Raw genomic sequence first — 13,836 nt, 5'->3', positions numbered from 1 at the left:
CTTTGTATTGTTCACGTACACAAATTAGATACCTTCAAGTTCAAAGAAGGGGAGGTGGTGATGGGTTTGAAGAAGAAAGAGATAAATATATATAGGAGAGAGGAGTGTTTCTTAACTCTTTTTTAGAATAAAGTACGCATTTAGCACCTAAACTATTAATTTTAGTCTGTTTTAGTATTTAAATCTTTTAATTTTTCAAAACACACCTAACGTTTTTTCATTTTAGTACCCATCGTTAAAACCCTTAACTCGTTTAAAACCTAAACTATCAATTTTTGTCCGTTTTAGTACCTAAACTTTTGATCTTTTCAAAATTTAAAGTTAAATTTTGAACAAGGGTACTAAAATGAAACAAAAACTAAAGCTTTTAATGACGGAGTACTAAAATGAAATAAAAACTAAATATTATGTATGATTTTAAAAAAAAAAATTAAAAGTTTAAATACTAAAACGGGCCAAAGATGATAGCTTAGATACTAAACGTGTCATTTACCCTTAATTAAATTACCTCTAGGAGTGGTGAAGATGTGTAGGCTAGGAAGAATTAATTAACTTGAAGAATTGGTAGAAGTAGCATTAAAATAGTGTTGCAATCTACCAAAGTTTTGCACACATTTAACAATTCGGTAATATTAGTAAAGTATCGTTGCATTGGAATATAATATGAATTTCTTTAAAAATAATAACATTTTTTTTTATCATTGATGTCATTTAACGGGTATAAGAGTTTGAAAAATTAAAGAGATTATAATCTATTGAGTAGCCTCAGTGATTGGAGGAAGAATTATTCTCTCAGGAGGTATCAAATTTGAGCAATTATATCTGTAGAGTGTATGTGCGTTGTCAATTGTTAAAAAATTATGAACAAATATTACTTTGAAATCACTCAGACTATTATAAAAATAAAGAAATTAAAATAGGTATAATTTTATTAACTATGATATAATATTTTAGGTCACGGTGTTTATTAATGAAACCAATTTATTTAACTAAAGCTTACTCAATTGATACACTTTGTTTTAAATGGCAAGTCATTAAAAAGAGTGCGTTTTGAAGGGAAGAAACCAGCAAAGACTCCAAATTATTAAAACAAAAGATACCTAAGAATTTAATATCAAACAACCAAAATTTTAAATACACCCAAGTTAAATGTTTCAACAAATTTCATATAATTAATGGCAACTCCACCAAATTTTGTTCATGGTAAATACCAGATAATTTTAGAATAAACACAAAAATAACCAACTAACATGATAAGCTGTGTCATATTTATGTTTAAAAATTTATTGTCCAACTAAATGAAATCAATTTCAGTATCCATGTGCCATTATTAATCAACTAAATGTAATTATAGAAGCACGGTGAATTATCATGTCAGGACGTAAACTGCCACATCAACACCGTAACGGTCAATGATAGAAAACTTTGATCAAAGGCTTTTATTGAGTTTGTTTTATAAGTTGAAAGACCACATCAAGAGAAAAAAAAATACGAGGACAACATTAATTTTTTTTATAAAAAAAGCACAAGACTTTTGATGAATTTTACCTATTAACTAAAATAGAGTTTGACTTTGTTGGCTGATAAAACTATACCTGTTTATAGTTTTTTTTAACATTAATACTGATTCTATTTATAGTTTTATTTGTATGCTCTTCCTTGCTAATAAATTCCATTAAGGCTACTCACCAACTCTCCTTTAGAGCTCTACTGTTTTTGTGTTTGGAATTAATTATGGGGTTATGTGAACAAAAATAAATGTTAGCTTTTAACATTTAAATTTCCAACTCAAAGTTTAAATTCCTTAAAACATTTGGAATTAATAAATGGGATGTAAAACAAAATAGCATAAAGCAACAGCATTTATAATATTTTCTAGAGTAGAAAATAAAAATAATGGCGTCAATGTCAAGTTATTAATATAAAGACTAACCATATTGAAGGCACGGTTAGCGGTGGCTGTTGACGAATTTATAACATTTATTTTAGAAATAGTTTGATAAATTGAAAGAATAAATGTTAAAAATTTGAAGTATTTAATTTATAAAAAATAGTTTCTTCTATCTTTATTTCTTGTTTTGAGTATTTAATTTATGTTTCTATCATTTAAGAATCACATATAGAAATTTGTAAAAATCCATATAAGTGAACCCGAACCGTATTCTCTGAATGCTTCAGATGTATCATAGTGTGTACTGGGATCTCATGTGAGTCGTTGTTGCCGTAATTCATGCATTTAATGTAAGAGGTAATAATTCCTCTAAAATTTTAGAAACTCAAAATTATGAATTTGCGACTCATAGATTGTAATCTACAAATGCTCCAGATGTTTCGTTGATTCTCCTTTCAGTTTGAGTCTATCTTAAATAATTTATTTATGTATTTTGGTTTTCAAATAAAGAGTTTCGATTTTACAAAATGTTATTTTTCTTATCCTGTAAAATTGTTTTAAAATGATGATTAAACTGTTTTAAAAAATGGTTAGTCACTTTGTTGATTTTGTATGGCACTCAAAACCTCTGAATTTGAGTCGGGTCAGATTAGGATGTTATGCAACACCTTAATCTAATCCGATCCGAAAATCACTAGATCATGATGTCACACGGGAGTAGCAAAGTGGTAACCCAAAAATTTTCTTTTAAAAATGACTGCAAACTATAAAAAGCGAAATCCATCCATAATAATAAATTAAAAACATAAATAAACTAGGTTTACAAGTATGGGGGAGCTCCCAAAATATTCAAAATAATACATCGTCGACTGAATACATAAGGGTCTATAAATAGTACATGCCCTCTAAGAAAGACTCAGACGTTCTCTGAATGCCTCGGCTAATATGAACATGATGCACTGGAATATCTGCTGACAATAACTTCCCACGAATGGTCCCCTAATAACCTGCGCACGGAAATACATTTCGAACGCTGATCTTACGAGCTCAGTGCCACACCAATAATTGTACTATACTACATGCATTCACTAAATGAGCTGGCTAGCGACACAAGTATAAATACATGTAAAACACTGATATGTACATACATCATGGTGCAACTGAGGGTTCTGTATCTCAGAGCTCACACACCCCTTTAACCTTTCTGAGATACCCTCAGTATCTGGGGTGAGATCCGGAGCTACATCGTACACCTGACCAACTTACTCCATTGAGTCTTGAGTCATTTGTGCCCATTCAGCTACTGAAGTGCCTTGGCACTGACTGAGATATCCAACTGACTGTCGTGTTTCGCTAGAGAGACTCAGGTGTCCTGGCTGTTTAAAGTCCTAAACAAAGGTTAGTTTTATGTATTCCTAGCTGTCACTGTTTATAACTGTTTTGAGTTTTATTATTGTTCTTTGTAGTTTTATTTGCTGTTATTCTAATGTTATTGGACTCCTCAAGTCTAACCCCTTAATTATTAGATTATTCATCCAATTGTCCGTTGGTATCGATACTAAATACTAGCTCTTTGTATCGATACTAGCCCTTAAGTATCGATACCTACCTCTTGGTATCGATACTGACTGACTAAGCTACGCTGATAAAGGAGGAATAATATCGGTACTCCTAGATGAGTATCGATACTTTAATGTTGGGATACTGGTCTGAGTATCAATACCAAAATTTGGTTCGATGTTTTAAAAAATATCTCAGTATCGATACCCCTACTGAGGGTATCCGTACTGATATCGATACTCCCATGAGTATCGGTACCAAAATTGCATACTGAAATTTGCTAAGTGAACTCGGTATCGATACCACTCTGCGAGTATCGATATTGTATCTACATTATCGATACCCATTGAAGGAGTATCGATTCTTCTTGTAACACTTAAAACCCATATAACTATACCTATACAGATTATAGATGTCACCTGAATTTCTTAAAATATTTTCCAATTTAAAACTGATTTAAAATTTATTTTCTTAAAAAGATTACTGATAATATAAAAATATCATATCACATCAAACTATCACATACTATTTAAAACATTTATTAGTATGTATTTGTGCTATCCATACTGAAAATAGAGTAAACCATTTTAGTTTAGTTATTACAAACCAGTTCCAAAATATTTCAACAGAGAAACTATGACATTTATAGTACATGCCACTAACTAAGTCAAAATCACATCATAAGATGTCTTACTGATATAGAAATATACTCCTCGATGCTTGATGTCGCTCCAAACTCTTTATTCTACTACTGGCTTTTTACATACGCATGAAAATCATCACGCTAAGTATATACTTAGTGAGGCAATTTAAAACAATAAACAGTTCAATACAAATCATGCATGAAATTTAATATCATTTTCAAATGCCAAAATCAAAACAACATAATATAATAAAATCATTTTTATCAACAACTATCGCCCACAATTCTCAATCCATGAGGAACCCAATATAGGAGTCAAATATTGCATAAAAGTGCTGAGGTCGAGCATTGCTCACCTAATAATGCACCGTAGTGCTGAGGTTGGGTGTTACCCACCTGACTTGTACTATGTATCTTATTTGATACTATAATACTACTTAATTCTGCAGCTGCTAGACTCTATGACATGCCATTAATACCACTGAACCTCAATAACATACTTGGGCATATAGTCATGAATTAAATCATCCGTGGAAACATATAACCATGTAATAAACATTAGGGCAGTTCATACCCAAATTAACATCCACGTTAAAATCTCATGCTGATAAAACAAGGTCGACTTGTCGCAAGTCTTCCTGATGATGTATAAAACATCTATGTACCATGTCATGCATGTATTGCACTCACCTCTACACTTTATAAATCCAAAATATTTGCCTCACTACGGTCCACAATAACTCTTTTATACTTGATTTGCTTCAATCACAATTCAATCACGATTTGTACGAAATCAAAATTTCATAACAATACTTATGTTATTATTGTACTAACATAACACATCCCCAAAACAAAATCCATAATATACTTGAAACTCATTTTCTACCAAAATACTTAACACTTAATAATTCCTTTTTAACATTGACACCAACTTTTCCAATTTACACAAATTGGTTTTTCACCATTTTATCACTTAGATTCCTAAAACCAAAATTCCAGACTTAAAATTATTACCATTCAAATTCTTTTACAAAGGTATAATTACATTTAAGTACCCCAACTATACGAATGTTATACTTAAATAACCTTTTTAAACTTCCAAAATGATCATATTTCACATATAAACACTCATTTCAATCCCAAAACAATTATTTCCAACAGTATATCAATTATTAAACAATTATACAACCATTCACAACTTTTCTAAAATTGCCGATTTGGTCCCCAACTTTTCAAAAATTACATAATGGTCCTCAAATTTTTCTAAAGCTTGTAGAATACTTTCTACATCATTTCCAGCCCTTATATAATTTTTCCATAATTTTTCTCACTCAATAACCTCATGGCCGAATACTTTAAACTTAAAAACTAAGTTTTCATGATTTTGCTAAATTTTGATTCAATTCAAGCATAAAATCAACTTCCAATCAACCTTACAACAACTCTACAATCAAAGCCCTAATCAAATCTCATCAAAACACAAAGTGCTTCAATTTCTTCATTTGACCAAAATTTATAGAATCATATATAGAAAGTTTGGAACATGTTTTAATCATAATTCATACTTGGAAATGAATCTACAACCTCAAAAACATCAAAATTCATCATCAATTTCATGAACCCTATCACGAACATAAACCTAAGATTTGGGATCTTTGAAATTAAGCAAGTTGAGCAAGCATAATTGGTACCAAAAGATAGCGTTTTTCGACTAGATCACTTTCCTATTTCACGGTATAACTTGAAATCCAAAGAAAATGGCTTAAAAATGGAAAACAAATAGTTTTCCCTTACCTTGGTATAGCTCACGACCATGGAGAGAAAGATGAACAACTTTGGCATGAAATTTAGATATTTTTCATGCTAAGTCTATCTTAAATTTCACTTTAATGAATTTTAAATTCATTAAATTAGAAAATTACCAATTCACCCTTAATGAAACTTCATAATTACCATTAAACCAAGACACCTAAACTTATCATCTTCCAAAATAAGACACCTCAACCTTAGCATATCCCATAAGTCAAAGATGAACAAATAAAATCTTAGTTTACCGATTTGCCCTTGCCTTTTTCCAAAAATCACAATCTTGCCACTCTAAATACAACAGTCCAAATTAAACATTGAATTAAACCCTTAAATCTAAAGATTTATATTATTTTCTAACATTTACTAATGTTAAAATAATATTTTTCAATCTAAGGTATCATCCTTCAGATTTTTCTTAATTTTCTATTCGATCCGATTTATCGAATTTTTCCTAAACTTCCTTGTTCTATAACTTTTATTACACATCTCAGATTAAAATTCTGATTCCCACATAAACTTTATTCTTGAGATAAACTATTTATTTACGAGGCCCAAAATATAAACTTTCAAAAATTACTATTTTGATCCCTAAACTTTTTTAAAGTTTATACTTTGGTCATCAAACTTTCAAAATTACCATTTTGGTCACTATCTAAATTTTGGGATTACACTTATACTTCAAAATCCTTTTGTTTTTAGCACCTGAAGAACAATACTGATACTACTATTCTAATATTGATACTCGTGCCCATAAATACCTTGTTTTGGGCACAAAAAATGCTATCTTTCCTACCCAAATGCTCTACTGAGGGTCTCAATTGTTATTAAAGCCTTATGAGTGTTAAAAAGGATAAAGTAATAGGTCTTTTAACCTACTGAAAACATCAAAAGATGCAAACTACCATGAACATGCTTCATAACTCATGCAACGTACCAAAACTTATATAATGATCTACATGTGGTAGAGTTAAGTTAGAAATGTGTAACCTTTGATTTCTAAGCTATTGGAAGTGTCTAAGGTTCAAACCCAAGGTAAGCTTCTCATTTCCTTTAGCTTTGGATCTTTCCACCACTTCTTTCAGTAAGTAAAAATCAACATATAGATTGTTAATGTTGTTGAGAAGTTTAAAAAAGAATTTAGAACATCTCATAAAGCTTAAATCTTTAAAAAATGAGCTGGTTTACTATGGTTTTCTAAAACCCCCACTAAACCTACATTTTGGGAACATGAATAAATTAAGAGGTTGAGAACTTAAATTGAAGACATAGGGATAGAGATTAAGATTCTTACCTTGCTTTAGTAAGACTAGCTGAGGAAACCACTAAACCTTCTACATTTGAGTTACTCTTGGAGAGGAAAAGAGTGATGAGGAAAGGAGAACGAAGATAAAGGAGAGAATGGAGAAAAAAAGGAGGGGACAACGTGAGATCATCCAAAATTAAGAGTTTTCAAATTTTGAAAATAAAAATGGTATAATTACCCTTTTGGTCACTGAAGATTTGATCTCATTTTAAAAGCACTCATTTGTCACATGTTTAGGCCTAACCCGAGCCCAAATGAAAGTTCACTTAGCCCAATCCTATCTATAAGGTTAATGGATTCATCTTCAACACTCTCGAGTCAACCCGAAACTACCAACCCGAGACTACCAACCCGAGATTTGGGGCGTTACAACTCTCCCATCCTAGAAAGAAATTTCGTCCTCAAAATTTACCTGGGTAGAAGAGGTGAGATACTAAAGCTGTATGTCCTCTTCGATTTCCCAAGTTACTTCCTCAACGCCATGGTTCCTCCACAATACCTTCACTAAAGGATCCTCTTGTTCCTTAGCTCTTTTACATCCCTTGCTAAGATTCTGATCGGTTATTCCTCGTAGGTCATGTTTGGGCTAATCTCAATATGTTATAAGGGTATGACGTGAGAAGGATCGAAACTGTATCTTTTGAGAATATATACGTAGAACACATTGTGAATGCGCTCCAACTCTGGTGGTAATGCTAACCGGTAAACTACTGGTCTAATTCTCTCTAGTACCTCGTAAGCCCCTGTAAAGCGCGGGGTCAACTTCCCTTTGCGACCAAAACAAAGAACTTTCTTCTACGGAGAAACCTTGAGGAATACCTTGTCCCATACCGAGAACTCTATATCTTTACACTTCAGATCTACGTAGGATCTCTTCCTATCAGAGGCTTTTTTTTCAACTAGATCTAAATTAACCTAACTTTTTCTTCACTTTCTCTGATTAGGCCTGGACCCACGATCTTACCCTTACTAAGCTTCGTCCAACATAGTGGGGTTCTACATCTGTGCCCATACAAGGCCTCATACGGAGCCATCTAAATGCTCGACTGAAAACTGTTGTTGTACGCGAATTTCACTAGTGGTAAGTGGTCCTCCCAACTACCGTTGAAATCTACGATAGTGCACATGAGCATGTCCTCTAAGATCTGGATAACACGCTCTGACTGACCATATGTATGAGGATAGAAAGTTGTACTGAAGTTTAGTTTGGTGTCTAAGAACTCATGAAAGGCTTTCTAGAAACAGGAAATGAATCAGGGATCTCTGTTGAATATGATGGAATTCGGTACACCGTGCAACCTCACTATCTCACGTATGTACAACTAAGCTAACCTCTCTAAGGTATAGTCTATCCTGACTGGAAGAAAATGAGTTGATTTGGTTAAACGATTGACTATGACCTAAACTGCGTCATGTCTCTATCTGGTCTTGGGTAACCCGATCACGAAGTCCATAGTTACTCTGTCCCATTTCCACTAAGGAATCTGAATGGGCTGAAGTAAACCTGAGGGAACTTGGTGTTCCATTTAACCTGCTGACACACTAAGCATCTAGCGACAAACTTTGACACTTCCCTTTTCATATCCAGCCACCAGTACAACTACCGAGGCTTTTGATACATCTTATTACTGCCTAGATAAACTGAGAGTGGACTGCAATGTGCCTCATGAAGAACTGAGTGAAGAAAGGAAGAGTTTCATCACTGGTTCCCATGGTGGCAGCTACAACTGTAATAATGGCTCATGTCTCAAAAGGAAGTTAGAAACACCCAATCCTTTCTTGAACTCGCTCTTTCGGTCCCCGACAGTAGCAATGATCAGTGCTCTCGACTCCGGGACGTTAATGGCCGAGTGATCTCCTCTCTTAATTCTTCTTTTTAGGAGGGAAAAGAGAGAGCAGAACCCGAGGAACTTTTACTTGACTAGATTAATGAGAGAAGAGGAGAAGTCGAAGCTTTGTTTGTGATGGAAACATGGGTGAATGGATGAGGCTTTTATAGAGGGTTGAAGACAATACTTTTTTTGTTATCAATGAAGTAGATAATATATAGCATTGAAGAAGATAGAGATAATTTCATTGGTTATAGACGACGTAAACACACCCTGCAAATGTGTTTGTTCTATCCAAACTCTCTAACGAGAATAACATTCACTTTAAGCTATGAGGGCAATACCCACTTTTTGATTTTCTTTGGTATATTTATTTTACAAAAAATGGAGTAGGAACTTATAGTCAAGGTCAAATAGAACTTTGACAAAACATCAACTCACAAATCATGTTAATTCTCTTAATCAGTCAACTAAATCACCTGACTCCCTAATCCAACATGCCCAAAATAAGTTATAACATGTTGTCAAATAAGATAAAATGATAACGAATCAGGGTTTAACTCAGTTGATTAACATCATCAAACCTATCGACCTCACATTCTTCAAAGAAAACAACCGTGTACCTACAATAAAGTTTGATACTTTTCGGATATGTGTTCAAAAGATCACCCTGGGTACAGACGGATGAAATTATGTTCAATAGTTGAAGCAATGGCAAAAGCTTGCCTTAAAAATCAAAACGCAGTGAATGAATCACGAGTGTATCGTCCATCCACGAGCAACGAGTAACTTCTTCATCTGGCTAGCCGCCTCTACGATGTCATCTAATGGTGAATAGCTCCAGCTCTTATATATCTGTAAAAGTTCAAACCAACACATTTAGCAGGTTTAAGAGGTATGCAAAATTACATGTTTTCTCAACCATATCTCACAAAATGATTCTCTCTTGGATTATGGGTTGAAGGTATTTTCAAGGTCGGCAAGGTCATCCGGCAAGGGGATCCATTGTCCCCTTGTATCTTTGAAACGGTTATTTCACTTTCGTTGCAGTCGCTAGCAAGATCTTCCAATTTCACCCGAAAACACAACATCAAGTTGACACGTCCGTGTTTTGCGGATGACTTGCTCGTATTTGCTAAAGGTAATGTGGGGCTTGTTATTGGAATTAAATGTGTTCTGGAGCGGTTTTATTGTTTTTTTTTTTCTGGCTTGAGGCTGAATCCTAGCAAAAGTGGAATACATGCAGCCGGCATGCCTCAATCTGAGTTGCGAACCACAAGGACATGGTGAAGATTCGCTGCAGGGTATTCGAGTAAATTGGAATGATGCTGCAAATATTATTCTTTGTACAGCTTGGGTTATAGATATACATACTTAAGATATATACTGATGTAATATGTTCATAATGAAAATAAAGCTTGTAATGAAAACATCGAATAACTTACATCCTCTTTGCCGGTGAAAGGGCGAACCGCTCCTCGTTCCCGTAGAGACTTTTGGAAGTCGGAGAACTATCATGTACATCTCTCAGCTCCTATAACATAGGCTGGTTTTCTGATGCAGAGTGGATTATAACGAGGATGTTTAGATTCAAACAGCGAGATAACCGATTAATAATTGGAGGTGGCATACAATTTGTCAAGACCTACCCTGAAGTGCAAGCCTCGCTCAACATGCTTACCGAGTCAGCCGTGATAACAAATGCATCGGCCCAAGCCAGATGTCCCATGTGTGGATTGGGACCTACACAGCGTAGCACCAATCAATGGATAAATAACTAGATACCGTGAAAACGAAGGGAAGAAAAATCTCTCGACTAGGCTGGGAACAGTTTACCTTCACCATCCCAAATGTAAACCTTTGGATTAGAACTAAACTCCTCCAGTAAGATTTTCGGTACCTATCAGTACAGTTCCCAAGAAGAATCTGAGTACTCATTAGAAAACCAATTCTGCAAATAGAAACTTTCGAGTGTTTTACCTTCTCGGGAGTTCTCGAGAAAGATATTCTGACGCTGCCGCAACTCCAAAGAACATTCTGCAGAATAGCTGTTAACTGCTTCGCAAGATCTGCACCATATTGGCAGTTGCCTGTGCAAAGAACATAAAATGACCGCACTATGATCCTTAATAAGATGATAAATCAAAATGATAAAAAAATTGCATCTTTCACTAACATATTACTTGTTGGCCCTCCAATGTTGACGACAAGCAAGGGCTTTGCAAGCGGTGCCAGTTCATCATGCCAGACAGAAGCAGCACTTCTGAGTGCAGCAGAATCGGCTAGATGAAGAGCTCCACAGTGAGAACCTGATATTCAGAAACTGATATTGATGAGCTACCTACCGATGAACAATCGATAACGAGAGCAGCTATGATTTAACAGCCACCAAGGATTTTCCTATCCCAAGATGCATTATGAATGAGTTTTAAAATAGAAATACATACCACGTGTCTGTCAGAAGGTCTGCGACGAGTTATCCACATACGGAGAAACCAAGGAATTTGCCTCTGTGCATGAGGAGTCGAAGGATAATAATCATGCTGAGGAGTAATCACTAAATCGAACCTATTCAACCGTGACCTTGGATGTTGTATCTGAAAAATGGAATCGTTAGAAAAGAAATAGAATCACAAAGTTCATTACTTTCATCTGGAAAGGAAAAAGTTAACACAGCAATAGTTATGAATAAAAATAGTCAATAACTTCGAGCCATTTTCCCAGAACAGTCTTGTAAGAAATATGAAATCCAATATGTATCCCAGAAGAAGTATAAAAAGTTTGAACCTTCGGAACATTTTTAACTTTTAGCCTACTGTGAAATCAGCCTGGTCTCTAAAGTCTAAACAGTTGAACAACATCAAAGGAAACATACAAATCGCCTTATATATAAAGCAACATCACGGAAACTCCGAAGAAAAATCACATTCCAAAGAAAAGGAAGAAAGAGAGCAAAACAAAGTTTAACCTGCACAACAAAAACATTGTCAGTGGCTAACCGTTTAATAGAGCTCGCGATAGAAATTGTATCCCGACCAGATGCGATGACCAACAGAGGGCCTTCCCTAAAAGGATAAAATAAAATAAGAACATGACATAATTTAATCACAAGAGGAAGAATTACCACCAGAAAGCAAAATCATATAGCTTCAAGCATCACGACCATGCAACAAAAAGGTAGTACTAGTAAACAAAGAAATTCAAGTAAGAAGAATATACATCTCAAATGTATCCCGTGCTGTCGTCGCAATCTGTTTTGCATCAGCTTCTATAACACTGGACAAGCCTGCAGCAAAGCTATTCTCATTAATTTCGATTTTGGAGGTACCAAAGGGAAAAAGGGGACAAATCAATGACATTTCAACATGAAAGGGTGTCATCTTTAGTGCTATAATCAGGGATTTAAATAGTGGTCTAGTGGTCATTATATAACCACACGGCAATCGCCATAAATGCAACACAACCGAAAATGCTACAGCAACCGCAATTTAAATCCCTCTGGATATGATATCAATACATACAATTTGAGAACTCTAAAAAGAGACATACCAAAGAGTTTTCAACATAAAAGGGTTGTCATCTTCAGTTCTTCAATATGAAAACATAAAATTTAAGAGCTCAAAGCCAAGTTACAGGTTTTTTCAACTGAAAAAGGCACCACTTTTCTCCGTCTAGCATCAGTTTGAACTCCAGAATAGATGCAAATTTGCCTTAGAACGTAATCCACTTTTTTATGAAGAGAAACTGGGAGCCAATGAAGCCACTTATTGATCCCTCCTCTTGGCCTTGTAACACGCTGCGTGATAGCATATAAATAATAACAATCATAATTTCTCATTTGTTACATAAAATTTGAATCTTGGGGCACTTAAACGAAACCAAAAACGAAATAAAAAGATGAACTTTGAAATGAATAGATGAAAAATATAAGCTTTACATATAAAGTGTGATGACCCAGGAGTCCTAAAGCCCGAACCAAACCGATGCATTGATTCTTAGCTCCCGAGAAGCCATTTCCAATCACAGCAACCCGTTTTATTACCCCATAAACTCTGGCTTCGAACACCTCTGCCGTGCTCCGCCGTGCTACGGGCAGTTCAGGAAGCCCTATGGGTCTCATAAGCCACCTCTGGAATGATCCCGTCACTTCGTACTTGAAGATCCTCTTTTTTTTTTCTTTTTTCTTTTTAAAGAAACGGCGAACAGAGTCGAATTGGTTTGGCAACTCAATTGAAAATCAAAACATTCCTATGTTGTTTGAAAATGAAACGTGGAAGGTTATTTCAGGGCCACGGCCCATGATAAATACTGCCCGCAGCCAGGGAACAATAAGGATCCGGCCCAACCTAAGTGGTTTGTTAAGTTATCTGACTATTAAAAATTACATAATAATTCCTTAATTATAAGATGTTGTTTTGTTGAGACTTTTGACTATTAAAAGTTATAAAATAGTCATTCGATTATTCATATGTTTCAAATTCGATATTTTTCATTAAAAATTGATGTTTGTCTAAGCTAGACGTTAACATGCTGATTGAGATATGATAAAATCATATTTTAATGATGTATACTCATTGTAGTTGCTCTCAATCATTGGCTCGACAATATAATGTTTCAAGAACTAACTTGACGACATAATATAAACAAAGTATCAATCCAAAAAATACAATTCAAAAGATTCTATGATCAAATTTAATCATATCATAGTAAACAAGTTAATGTTCAGTCAGAAGATCGTTGTTTTTTTTACAGAAATGATGAACTTTAAATATATGAATAGTCGAGTGACCACTTTGTAACT

At 34.4% G+C, this 13,836-nt stretch overlaps 1 pseudogene; it reads right to left on the bottom strand.

Annotated features, from left to right (window-relative positions):
* Positions 1-9,707: 9,707 nt before the first annotated feature.
* Positions 9,708-13,245, bottom strand: LOC120200333 (annotated as a pseudogene).
* Positions 13,246-13,836: the final 591 nt, after the last annotated feature.

This window comes from Hibiscus syriacus, unplaced genomic scaffold (assembly GCF_006381635.1).
Source record: "Hibiscus syriacus cultivar Baekdansim isolate YM2019G1 unplaced genomic scaffold, ASM638163v2 tig00005939_pilon, whole genome shotgun sequence".
Taxonomy (NCBI): Eukaryota; Viridiplantae; Streptophyta; class Magnoliopsida; order Malvales; family Malvaceae; genus Hibiscus; species Hibiscus syriacus.
This window is presented reverse-complemented; position numbering and strand designations above follow the sequence as displayed.